Source organism: Callionymus lyra, chromosome 3, assembly GCF_982586985.1.
Source record: "Callionymus lyra chromosome 3, fCalLyr1.hap1.1, whole genome shotgun sequence".
NCBI lineage: Eukaryota > Metazoa > Chordata > Actinopteri > Syngnathiformes > Callionymidae > Callionymus > Callionymus lyra.
Window position 1 is genome coordinate 36,072,368 of NC_141820.1, and position 14,408 is coordinate 36,086,775.

The following is a 14,408-nucleotide window of genomic DNA, read 5'->3' on the forward strand; positions in this document are numbered from 1 at the left end:
ATTTTCTCTTTCAGGGTTCATTGATGGGCAGGTCTTCACACAGTGCTGTCAGTGCTGTATTATTGGCTGCCAAACATGTGTGGAACAATGGCTGGAAACCTCTGTTCACTGTACAAAATGTAGAGCAGACACCACAGAAAACAATATATATATTTGAGGTCAATGGTCTGTCTGAAGTATTTTCTGTTTTGTGATCCCTGTTCATAACGAGTAATCCTCTTGTGTTGAATTTACACGTTCATCGCCGCTTGTTAATTGTTTTTATTTCTGTTATGTGTCGTTCACAAGAAGCAAATTAAGGATTCTAACACCGTTTGTGCCATTACAATTATTGTTTTGTTTTATTATTTGTTTTGTTTTATAAAAAAAAGACATTGGGTCTTATTGATGTTCACTGTATATGCACTGTTTTTATAACTTCACTCAAACTATACTATATATATTTATATTTATATATATATATATATATATATAAATATATAAATCAGAAAAGGTGTGAGGGTGAACGTTTATATTAACATAGGACAGCACACATCACACAATACGAGTTGTGTTAACCAGAGCGTTTGGTACACCTTTACCTGTAGAGCTGTGATTGGTCTCAAGAATACCCATGTTTATTATTTTCTCTATTCAATGTACTTTCTTTCGCCTGGAATTCGATGAGCATTCCATGATTCCACCACCTTCGTAAGGCCAACCTGACACAACTGACAAGTTAGGTTTGACATGCAGTATTTCACAAGGTAATTTTCCATGTCAACTTCCTCTTGATCAACTAGCTGCAGGAGGGCTTGCTTCAGAGGATAGTTGACATGATTGTTGACCTCAGGCCAGATCCCCCTCACATTCATCTATTGTACTAACCCTTGTTGATGTAGTCTGAAAGTAAAGCCTTCTCTCCTGGTTATGGCGATGACTTGAAAGCAACTCCTGCATAAACAGTGTCAAGTTGAACTCTCTGCCATGGTCCACTCTGATCTGGTCCCACATACCATAAGGCAAGTACTGCAGGTCTGTTGAATGTACGATAAATAGTTAGTAAGGGCCTTTAAACGTCATTAAATTAGTCATTATGTCCATTTTCTATGGAAGTTATTAACTATGCATATTATCTGTTGTCAATTTGAACAATACTGTTTAGGAACTGTTTAAGACTGTTGTACACTCATACATCCTCATATGCAGTAGCGGGCCGTCAGGGCCAGCAAGGCCTTTTCTGCTGGCCTAAACATAATCAGAAAATAAATTGAATTTCTTAATTAAAAAAAAAAAAAAAAGTTTCCAGGATTGTACATTCATGTGAGAGCTTTCATCCAATCATTTTTAAGCAGCCGGTCACGTGTTACCCGAGTCATTCAGTCGCTTCAGAGCTGGCCCTTGCCCATTGAAACCAACAGCAGCCGAAGGATTGTGTTAACCAATCACATTCGAGTTAGCGACACAAAGTCAGTGCTTTGGAAGCTACCTGCATCACAGCTTCCATGACGCTGGACGCGTTGAGCTCGTTGAACATGTGAGACGTTCATGTCCTCTGATTGGATAGCACTGAGACAAGTCACATGTAGCTGAAACAATGATTTGAGTTATTTTAACAGTTTTTTTTTAAACACACAATGGCTGAAGAGTTTGATCTGGTCGCAGATATACTTGCAAAGCCGCAGAGCGTGTGTGTCGTGGCCATGGAAACACACAGACTGTAGTGGGAGTGATATTTTGATATAATGCACTGATGTTTATTTGATGATAAACGTCAGATCTCTATGGTGTATAAAGAATCTTAAAGTAGTTATTGAGAGGTGGATTCATTCAAACGTGCGGGCCTATGTGTGAAATTCACGGCCCACCACTGCTCATGTCATTGTTCTGTCCTCACTTTATTATTTTGAGTATTAATTTTCTGAGACTTTTTTCTGTTTTTTGTTGACAGAGGAGGAGATGAAACAGTTGCGGACAATCTGGCAATTATGGAGTGTTGCTGAAAAGAACCTGGGTTCCCTGAAAGCATCGTCAAATGACCTGATGACTTCTTCGATGTTTTTGGAATACTTCCTAGGTCTCCCCGTTCGGATCGTTGGATCATTGACTACGTTTTGGATTTGAGACTGTTTTATCAACCCTGGAGAAGGCAACCCAAGAACTTTATGTCTCCTTTCAATCCTTCACCGCTGCCATGAATCGGACACAGAGCCTCTCGACTCCTGCAGCTGATGTCACTCCTCCTCTAACTCCTGATGCACCTGCTTCCTCGTTTACTTTTTCTGCTGGAGCAGTTGTCAACCATTCGGAACCATCGATCCCAGCACCTGAACTTTATTTGGGCGAGGTTGGCCACTGTAGCCGTTTTTATTGCAGTGTCAGCTTGTTTTTGAGCAACAAACTAGATCTTACTCCACAGACAGAGCCCAATTAGCTTAATTGATTAATCTTCTGACGGGTAGAGCAGGTGAATGGGCAACTGCGTTATGGGAGTCTCACTTGCCAGTACAAGATTCTTATCTGGCATTCACGGAAGAGATGAGTTGACTTGCCTTTCCGTTCAGCTACTGCACCATCCAGAAAATTGTTTAATCTCCACCAGGGCGCTAACCCAGTCAGAACATACTCTGTTAATTTTCAGGTTTTGGCTTCGGAGAGTGGCTGGAACACCCTGGAGGAGTTAATTCATTTATACATTAGATTGGACAACAGAGATGGGGAGTTGAGACCTGCTTCCACATCAGGTTATATCCCAGCTATTCTTCCTACTACCTTCCCTGAGTTGACTGACATTGAGGATAGTGAACCTATGCAACTAGGCAGGACTAGACTTGCGCAGGAAGGCTCACTCAGGGCCTTTGCTTGTACTGTGAGCCTTCAGGCCACGTTCTTCGCTCCTGCCTACTTCGTCCCCGGTCACCTCGACCTTCGGCCCCAACCTCTACCAAGGTAAACCACACACTGTCTAATACTGAGTTGATTGACCGTATCCACCTTCCCTTCACTTTGCTTTGGAGGCACCAAGACCTGAGTTAAAGTTTTACTTTTTGTGCCGAAAATGTTATTGATCTAGCTTTTGCTGGGACCCTTAATATCCCCTTATTGAGCTTGAAGCACCTAGACCTATAAGCGGTAGTTCTTTACCTAACATGACCCAACAGACTTCCTCTGTGTTCCTCACGGTTTCTGGGAACCACTCAGAGACCCTCATATTGTTTGCAATTCCTTCTCCATCTTCGTCTAATGTACTGGGCCTTGTTCCCTGGCTTCGTCTCCACAACCCACAGTTCGACTGCTCTAAGTCCTCCATCTCTGCTTGGAGCCCGTTTTGTCTCTCACTGTCTGCGGTCTGATGAGGCTCCTGCTAGATCTGTTTCTTCTCCTCCCATATCCGATACCCCCTATCCTGGCAGGGAGGGAGGCCATGGAAGCATATATTCGTGAATCGCTAGCTGCAGGGCTTATTAGACCATCCTCTTACCCTCTTGGGGCTGGCTTCTTTTTTGTCAAAAAGAAGGAAAAGTCTCTCCGACCATGTATTGATTACACTTAAAACCGCTACCCCCTCCCACATATCTATCCTTCATTGGAACCACTTAAAGAAGCAGTGGTTTTCACTAAATCTAGATCTACGCAATGCTTACCACCTTGTGCGTATCAGGAAAGGCGACAAGTGGAAGACTGCTTTTAAAACACCTCTTGGTCACTTTGAGTACTTGGTGATGCCGTTTGGTCTGACTAATGCCCCTGCCATTTTCCAGGCCCTGATAAATGATGTGCTCCGTGATGTTATTAATGTGTTTGTATACGTGTACCTTGATGACATCCTCATATTCTCCAGGTCCCATGAAGAACACTCCCAGCACGTGTGACTTGTCCTCCAGTGCTTTTTTGGCGAACAGGCTCTTTGTTAAAGCTGAGAAGTGTGAGTTTGGGGTCAGTTCAGTGAACTTTTTAGGTTTTATTCTAGGGCAAGGTCAAGATAGAGGCAGTCGCCAAGTGGCAACCACTAACCATAAGCAGCTGCAGCAGTTCCTTGGTTTTGCCAATTTTTATAGAAGGTTTATTCTGGGATACAGTACGGTAGCTGCTCCCCTCACACAGCTGACATCCACCAAATTGAGATTCATCTGGACGCCGGAGGCCACTGCCGCCTTCAATCATCTCTGGCAACTCTTCTCCTCGGCTCCCATTCTTCGACATCCGGACACTTCGCAACAGTTCATTGTGGAAGTGGACACCTTCATAACAGGCATCGGAGCAATACTCTCCCAGAGGCAGCCGGAAGACAACAAGGTCCTCCCGTGGGCCTTCTTCTCATGAAAGCTAACATCAGCGGAGGGGAACTACGACATCGGCAACCGGGAGCTTCTGGCTGTGGTGGCAGCTCTTCAGGAGTGGAGACACTGGTTGGAAGGGTCAGAGATGTCATTGTAGTCTTGACAGACCACAAAAAATTGACCTACCTCAGAGATGCTCGAAGATTGAACTCTCGCCAGGCCTATTGGGCACTGTCCCTGGCTCGTTTTTTTTCTCTCTTTCCTACAGACCTTGGAGCAAGAATACCAAGCCCGATGCCCTTTCTCGCCAGTTTGAAACCCCCCCAAGAGACTACTGAAGCGAAGACTATACTCCCCAAGACTTGCTTTATCCGAGCAGCAGTATGGGACATTGAAAAGTGGTCTTGGAGGGTCAAAAGGATCACCCAACACCTGGGAACACACCAACCTGCTGTTCGTCCCGGAGTCCGTTCGCTCCCAGTTCCTCCAATGGGGTCACAGTTCTAAGGTAACTTGGCATCCAGGTCTTACACCTGGTGTTGAAATACTGTATCGAGTAACACCTGTTTAATCGAACTTGAAAATTCAGAAAAAAAAGGTGCCCTTGGACAAATGAAGATCTCCTGAGTCTGAAGAGACTTTGTCGAAAGACTGAGCGTCTCTGGAAGTCCACTAAACTTGAGGTGCATAGACTTCACCTCAGGGATCTGATGACTTCTTATAATGAGATGGTAGAAACTGCTAGATCTGATTACATCAGAAAACTGGTAGCAGCAAATAGGAAAAACCCCAAAGTTTTGTTTGACACGATTATTTCTCTCGTGTCTCCTGCTCCTCAAATCACGCCTGTCTTCTGTGAAGCTGACAGCAATGCATTGTTGAGATTTTTCATAGACAAAATTAAATTGATCAAAGAGAAAATCTCTCCCCCTTTGTTTGGAACCCCTACCGTCTCTGAGCCCATCTCCTCCTCTTGGTCCTCCTTCACTGCTGTATCTTTGGGTGATATTTCGGCACTAGTGAACAAGATGACACCCTCCTCTTGCTCAGATGACGTCCTTCCTTGTAGGCTTTTTATCAAAGTATTTGATGTAATTGGCCCCTGGGTTACCAATATGGTGAACCTCTCCCTTTCCACAGGGGTTTTTCCCAATGCATTTAAACATGCCATTGTGGAGCCTCTGCTCAAAAAACCAGGCTTAGACCCAACTGACCTCAGTAATTTCAGGCCTATTTCTAAGCTCCCTTTCTTGTCCAAGATCTTGGAGAAGGTGGTGTCTGAGCAGCTGTCTTTGTTCCTGGATCAGAGCGACATCCATGAGAAGTTTCAGTCTGGCTTCCGTAAACATCACTCTACCGTGACAGCTTTATTGAAAGTGTCCAGTGACATCATGATGTCGGCTGACTCTGGTAAATTCACTGTTCTGGTTCTTTTGGATCTGTCCTCAGCCTTTGACAGAGTTGATCACCAGATCCTGCTGAGAAGACTAAGGGATGAAGTGGGACTGTCTGGGTCTGTGTTAGAATGGTTCTGATCTTAGCTTTCTGGGCGCAGTTTTAGTGTATCTGTCAATCAAATGAGGTCTGAATCGGCAGATCTGTTGTGTGGAGTCCCTCAAGGTTCTGTTCTGGGTCCTTTATTGTTTTTGCTGTACTTGATTCCCCTCGGTAAAATCATTCAGAGATTTCCAGATGTTTCTTATCACATTTTTGCTGATGACATCCAGCTCTACTGCTCTTTTGATCCAACTGAGCCCCAAAGGCTGAACAGCTTAGTCAATTGTTTGCTAGAAATCAAACAATGGCTGAGTGAAAACACTCTACAGCTAAATGTGGACAAAACTGAAACACTGGTGATTGCTCCTGATGATAAGATTCCAGGGTTGAGTCAGTACTTGGGTGACTTAGGTCAGTCTGTCAAACTAAGCCTGAGAAACCTGGGTGTTGTTTTTAATAAAGACATGTCTCTTGTTCGACACTGCAGAAAACTGCCCAGAAACTGTTTCCTTCAACTGAGAAAAATCTCTAAACTTAGGAAAATGTTGTCTGAACATGATCTGGAGCTTGTAATCCATGCGTTTGTTTCTTCTCATCTGGACTATTGTAACAGTTTGTTTTCATGTCTTAACAAGAAGGAGTTGTCCTCAGTATTATCTTGATCTTTAAAGTGTATATACTTTTTTGAGTATTGTTTTGTTTGTTTAAGCGCTTTGTGACCCTGGTCTGGAAAAGCGCTATATAAATAAATATTACTTACTTACTTACTTACACATACTCTCAGTTTCATCAGGCAGCGTTTCCGGTGGCCAGAGGTAGCCAAGGACGTTAAAGACTTTGTGGCGGCCTGCTCAGTCTGCTCCAGGAGGAAGTCCTCCCACTGACCTCCTGCCGGCCTTCTCCTACCGCTGATTGTCAATCATGTATTCAAACTCCACGGAATACCTATTGATATTGTGTCTATTGGGGGAGAGCAGACTGTGGGTCCTGGTTTGACCTTTCGGACTGCCCATTGGATTAGAGGTGGTAGCCAGAGGTGAAGCTAGAGGTAGCTCCCAGTGCCTTGCAGAAGGCCCCAAGTACACGTCACAGTCTCCAGTGCTAGTGACTGTCTGCAGCCTGCACCCTCTTCAGTTCCCGTTTGTTTCTTTGTTTTTCCCCGTTTGGATCGTTTGATCATCGACTACGTTTTGGATTTGAGACTGTTTATGAACTTTTCCCAGTGGATCTATTTTCGTTATTAAAGACTTTACTTTCTTCGGAAAAAGCCTGTTTCACATTTGGGTCCACCGCTTCCGCATTCCCGACATCCTAGATGGCCAGATTATTTATTATCGGCATTGTCGAATTAGCCACAATTTTCTTACTAAAGCCATCAATGGCCTCAACGTGGGTGACCCCAAACATGGCCAGTTTTTCATTTTGGTCCAGAAGAACCTTGTGACCCATGTAGTCAGCTTGATAGGGTGTTTGATTAAGATTGCGTGCACCCTGAAAGAGAGGGGGGTTAGAATAGTAGAAATAATGAACTGTCTGTCGTTGTCGATGTCTGTTTCTGTCTCCTCTCTTCCTGTCTGTCTGTTGTCTTGCCTGTGTGTCTGTTTGTGTCTTTTTGTCTCTTTCTCTCCATTCCATACACTCTTCAATTATCTGGCCAGGTTTCTTCATAATGATTTTTATAAACCGCCTCTCTAAAATAAACAAAATATACGGTATAGTTGGTGTGTTTTCAAGCTTAAAAGCTATTTAATGACATTCACAAACACAACATTGATGTCACAACTGAAGCCTGAGAAAGATATACCTGACACCTTGATTCATGGTAATGTTGATGAGTAGTTCTTAGCACATACACTACTAACACATACAAACAAACTAAAATTATTAATAATTATACTAATATTCTGGCCAAAAATCCACGTTGGGCTCCACTTTCAGACATTATTTGTGCAGATATTTCTGCAGATGACAAGCCCTCTTTTGCCATCTCCAAAATTGTATTGGCGCAAGGTTTCAAAGTCATTCTCTCCCGTTAACTGCACAGATCCTGACCTCTACTGGCTCAATCGCGATTCTCTTATTCTGAAAATACTAACATCCTGTTCAGGGTAATCCAAAAAACGACCCGTTTTTATGTTTCAGTGATTAGCAATTGTTTTGTTTTTCGTTTATCTTACCAATTAAATATCGACCGATTTTTTAATTCTGGTAATTCGATTCAAATAATAAAAAAACGCGTATTTCTTTTTTTGTTCTTAAAAGGAAAGTTGAATAACCACTCGTTTTTCATTTCTGCTCTCGCATCGAAAATCCAACGACCAAAAGTTACACGGAGCGTTCATCCTAAAAAAAAACAATCTTAATGAAAGAAAGAAATCCCCATTGACAATATGTCCGCTCACATATGAAACTGCGCGTTCTTGTTTTTGTCAGTAGATGTCGCTGTTCTATAAGATCACTGATATAACGTTTTGGTTTCCAAAAAATTCTCTAGAAATGATTTAATTTATTTATGAAAGCGCTGGCTGACCACAATTAATCTACATTCATTCACCTTACACATGTTTACACGTCCTTCCTACCACTGAAAGTGCACAGTGCCAAAAGGTCATCTCCAGTGGCTCATGATGCATTTGACTCTCTTCTCACCCGCAAGAATAAACATTTTAGCAATAGTTTTGTGTTGTTTTCTTTATGTCTGCCATGTTTTCTGCAGTGGTGCATGTGCACAATTTCAGGACAGAGTAAAAAAAAATGGTCAAAAGACCATCATGAACATTAAAATGCGTCCAATTTCAAATGTGATGCATGTTAATTTAACATGTATCACATTACAAATTGGACGCAATTCAACAATGATTATTTAAATAATAATTAATTTTAGAATTGCGGCTGATTTCGACGATTCTCACCCCCATCTCTCTTCTGAACTAAAAACAAAAATGTCCCCCCCCCAAAAAAACCTCAAAACAAAAGATTGATCAAATAAAGCATATTACCATCTTTAGAAAAAATAAGGACTTGACTTTGTCTTCATATCAATCTTTAACACTTCATCAATCTGTGGTCACATGAATATGGCAAGGGATGTTCTAGATGAAACAGTAAAAATAAATAAATAATCGAAATGACAATTAATTCATTTAAAAAATGAAACTAATCACTAGAAAATGAATGATAAAATGTATTAAGAAAAATAAATACAATATACTTGTTTCAGCCACTGGAGAGCGCTGTTAGATATCTCTTGTTGTTTGTGGTCTTCCTAAGCGTTACTGATAAATATCAATAACGTTGTATTTAATGATGTAGATTTACAAGAATTGGGATCGACAAGGATTGGAAATGTTGAACATGTTCTGCAGAAAGAAGTTTCAGAGTGTCAAGCCACCAAACTGAAATCTTTCTCTAAAGTTGCCCAAACATTCAGATCAGGTTCTTGAACGGTTTGATCATCATCATTTTAAAACCACGGATTGAAATGACTCCTAATGAGCTCATGTAGTTTATTGAAGACCTTCTGAATTGGAGCCTGAACGCAGCTCTTTCTACTCTACCCTCAACCGATCAATAAACTTGCCAATAATGTTGCAGCGCACCTCCAAGGTGCCGAGCGACTCATAAAGTGTAAATGATGGTCCAATAACTGTATCTGCACCGGTGTCAGGGTTTATGCTTTTTCCTATCAGAGGGCTCAGTGGAATATTCCCAAGTCATCAATCCAGTTAGGCAGGAGACAACAGATTATGTTGGTATTTCAAAATGTTACTAACACACATGACGGGCGCTGTCAGAACCCAATTCAGCTAAATATAATAATAGGAAAGCTCATAAGAGTTCAATTTTAGAACTGCTATATCATGTTCTTTGATAATAACCACATAATTTTTTCATCAATAACTATGACTTTTATGCATTCCATGTTTTCTTTTTTGTCATTTACATGAATACACAGGAGTAACTACTAGCTTTAGTTGTTTTTGAGACTATTGTGACAAAATTCTTACACACAAGGTTCATGTTGAGGTCCAAAGCTGTTTTCCATATTTCCCCTTCCTACAGCTTTCTAATATAACAATCAAGCTCCTCAGCGTCTGACCTAAATTTCGGCAGCAAAAACAGAAACACCCACTGTGCTCATCAAAGAACAGTGGTTTTCCTTGGCTTATGTTGGAACGAGCTTCAAAACGCTCCCGTGTTGGGAATAGAAACGCTTAGTTGAAAACCACAGCGGATAAGAGGAGCTAGAACAGACAGGAGGTGCTCTTATGACTGCATACCTTTTTTAAGGGTGACAGTCTCCGATTCGGTTCTGGTGAATGCAAGACTTTTAGCCAATATGGTTAAGCTCTGTCCTAGTTCAGCTACTGTCTCTTGTTCCTTTTACAGGCCAGGAAGAGGCTGAAGTGTCTCCCAGTTATATTAGGCAAGAGGCGGAGGTAACCTGGAAAGGTCACTTGACTATTTTAAAGCACATTCCAACTTCTACATCTCTTCAGTTCTTTTGTCCAAGTAGACTATCCCGCTACTTGGTGATGTCATCAAGCTGGTCCTATAACCAGATGCATTAAGCGTTTATCAGGGCTGTTGATCAGGCTTCAGCCTTCCCGATGTTCCGGGTGACGGAGGTGAGATGAGATCTGCGACTGTGACTAACGTGTGATAGCATCTTCTGCCGCTAACGAGCTCTGCTAACGATGTTTAAGGGGTTTGATTAGGAAAAAGCGCATGATTATCTTCTGGGAGGATGAATCTGTGCCATCTCTGGAGAAGAGCAACACATGAAGAAGGATGTGATAGTTTTCAAATTGTTAGGTTGAAAATAGCTGAAAAGAATGACAATACTTCGTGTTGTAGTCATTCTATGCTGTCATGATTTTTTGCTTACATTCTTTAATAAAAGGAAGTAAGTCCCTGCTATACTCTCACTTCCTGGTTCGAATACCCTCCTGCCTTTCGGCCTTGAGGTCTCTCAGCTCTGTTTGCCGGTAGGTGCCGTCATTATGTATTAAATGCTGTGTTCAATTAAGTTGCGCAATCATTGAGTTAAGTTGATTCACCCCGTTGTGATAGCAAAATTAACCGTCAAGGTTGAGGTGGTCTGGACGACCTATAACTGCTGTAATAAATGCTCAAGGGCTACAAAAGAAGACCCGGCGTGCCACGGTAAAGTCGTCAGCTCAGGAGCAGGCCTGGGTCTCCTCTCTCCAGATCCTCTTCCCATCCTCTGTTGGAGTCGCCTCCTCTCCTCTTTTTGTGCTTTATTATATTCTTCTTGCTGGGTTGGGACTTGAAGAGTTGGCGGAGATCACACTTTTGATTGTCTCATACCTGCTTATATTTAGTTAATCTGAGTCGTTTGATTTATTTTGGTTATTCCCTAACTGTTATTTGTATTATTTTGTTTCTTTATTAACATAAGTTAGTGCGTTGATTTCAATTATATTCAGTTTACATTCGTTGCGTCGGTACCTCCGGCCAGAGACCGTTACTTGTGTGGAATTTTTATTTAAGAATTAATCGTCATTGATTTGTGCTAAAAATATACATTTTGTTCCCTGCAATAATATTCTGTTTTCTGTGTCATTAATAGCCGGCTGGCGCCAAAGGTGGTGGAGTTACAGGTGGTGGTGGGGTCCCTTGTTTTTGTGTTCTGTGTGTTGGGATAGTTCACTGGAGTGGTGTGGTGCAAGAATGAGTTGGGTGCGTCTTTGTTGTTGTTGTTCCCTGTTGTCCTCCCCACTGTTGGTAAAACCAATCTGGTTCTATTGATTTTCATTTTATTTATGCTGTATGTCTTAATACATGCATATTTGACAATAAAAGAACTTGACTTGACTTGATATATATAGTACTATATAGTACTTTGATTGATGATTTTTTTTGTAATATGTTTAAAAGATGGATAGTTGAAAGTGATCATAAAGTGTGAATCAATGTTTTTTCCTGATTAACATGAAGTGACCACATATGAACACTCGGCTCTTAATATTGAACTTATTTTTTATTTATTTAATTGTGTGTTTGAAGATGGTGCTGCATGACTTCTCATTCCATCTTACCCTTTTTGCTAGTATTTTATATTGGATTTAACAATATTGATCACTATTTTCTTTTTTTAAGTTCAAACGATCTGTTGAATTATTCCTTCATTGTGGAGAGCTCAGTTAATTAGATAGCACGCGATGATGAAGTTACTTTAGACGGCTTTTTTCTTTGTCTCTGAATGTGCCTTAACTGTCGTGTCTTTGAATCTTCATTCATCACTTTATTTGTGATACATATATTTGTGGTACATAAATGCCCTGGCAGTGTCAATAAGCTTGCATTTATTATTATATTTGTTTTACATTTTTAAAACTGATAGTTACACTCAATATGTGTTACTGACAAGTGTTGATGGTAAACGTGTTTGCACAACAAATGATGACAACAAGGTGAAGGACCTCCACCACGGCATATGTATTTATGGAAGCCAGGGAGGGCCTTCACTTTGACCCAGAGATAACACAATGGATACCTCAAACACATTTGTTTCTGGGCCTTTGGGTCACCTTGACCCTGAGATAACACAACATTGTTCCAGCCTTTACCGCTCTACCCATCCCCCTGTGATGTGACCTTGTGATGATGGGATAACTAACTTAAAAATTATTTGGCTTGTCCAGGCTTCAGCTCAGACATGGCTGGACTCTGGTCAACTTCCTACACTGGTCCTCCAAATGAACTAGGTTAAGATGTCAAGATGTGGGGCCATAGACACTTCATGACTGAGCGTATACCTGGCCCAGTCTGATCCCAACCTTTCTTATCTTAGCTCACCATGACTATGACATGTTCTTTCAAACAGCTGGATTATGACAAGCTAATACATCAGGATGAAGCTCAGATATTCACTAGTTACTCAGAAATCCTTTATCCTCAGAAAAAAAGGAGACATCTTCCTCTCTCACATGTAAGACGTTCTCACTTCTTCTTCCGGGTGTCACTCATGTGGTTCCTCCATCTCTCCTTAATTAGTACAATCGCTGCTGTTAATGGATTTTCTTCTGTCCATCCTCACCGCCCGCCATTTAACTTTTCTTTCCCCCACTTTTGTACCGAGCAGACAGTTACTATGGTTACCAGCAGCTACCCTAATTCAGTTATCAGTTTTCACTGTGAATGTGGAATTGGAAAAAAAACCTTGATGGAACGACTCACTTTGAAGGTGAAAGATGGGAATGTGGGGGTTCATAAATATGGAGAACATCTAAGACATCCCTGTTGAAAGTCATTTTTTAATTTAATCTACCTATTTATTCTTCTTCTGTAGATCATCAGCACTTAATTTTCAATTACAGCTGTAATTCCATTACTTTTGTTGATTTGTTTCAGTTTTTTACTCTATAATAGTAACAACTACTTCACATGCTGAAGCTCTTTAACCAAAACAGTTTGAATCATCATACTTGTGTTTTTCATATAAGCTGAAAATGTTGTGTGATGGATCAAAACATCTTCTCATTGTTTCTCTGAATCTCATCCTCAAACGCCATATTTATCTTTTTTCTGCAAAACTTTTTAAGTGGCTTTCAAAAACATAAAATGCTTAACCAAAAATCTGGTAGGGATGTCTTAACAAGGCTAGTGTGTGTGTGTGTGTGTGTGTGTGTGTGTGTGTGTCCCTGTCCAGTCTTGATTCCACCCAAATGATGGATTGTGATCTTCCTAGAGCGACTTGCAACTTGTCTTTATGTCGTCAGGGGTTTACTCTGAAGCTGCTTTATCATTCCGTTTGATGAAGCGATTAAATATTCACCATTGAAGGATCCTCGCCCGTGTTTCATGTGGAGGAATGTTGTGTGTGCGAGAGAGAGAAAGAGAACGAGGGAAACATGCACTAGACAGACTCTACTTAAAGCATACAACTCACCTAAGGCACTACCGTCCTTCGCCTCCATCTGTCCATCTCCCATCACTAATTGATTCGTCCTTGGACAGAAGTGAACATTAAATGCTTTGGGGGGAGATTCCCTGAGTTTTTTGACAGATGCTCTGCATGACAGTGAAACGTCTAAAGAAGTGAGCGGGTCAATTTCCTCAGCCTGAAGGACAATCGTATGCACTTATCTTCTTTCGTCACTTACACCTCATTTTAAACAAATCTATTCGTTTTTGTCCTTCGTAAAGTGGTGTCATTTAAGATTCTTGGGTCCTATTCGGAAGTGAGGAAATATGTTGAAACATATTGTAATTTATACACAACACATACAAAGTCTGCTACAAACATACACTTTAGCCTTATTTTAAAAAATACTGTTTTTATTTAATAAAACATGCTGTATGCATGTATGTACCAAGATGGCCTGTTTCTGATTCTTAAACCTTAAAACGTAAACCTTTAAAGTTTCAAAAGGACCGGCTTGGTTAAGTATTCTAGTAAAGCTGATAATTTGTCTCTGCATGGTGGTAGGACTTTGATACCATAAAGTTTGTAAGGAAATCCTCTACAGCTTGTGAATCATCATGAATGATTGTGCACTAAGATGTGAACTGCAAACCTCAGATGCAGGTTGACCCGAAGCTCTTATTGTGTTGTTGCAACAGTGAAAACTGAGAACATCTTTTGATTCTATAGGATTCTAAAGTTAATGGAGCCGACATCATCAG

General features: G+C 41.0%; 1 pseudogene; it reads right to left on the minus strand.

The window, feature by feature from the left end:
• Window positions 1-534: 534 nt before the first annotated feature.
• LOC148084635 (uncharacterized) lies at window positions 535-8,674 on the minus strand (annotated as a pseudogene).
• Between the last annotated feature and the right edge of the window lie 5,734 nt (window positions 8,675-14,408).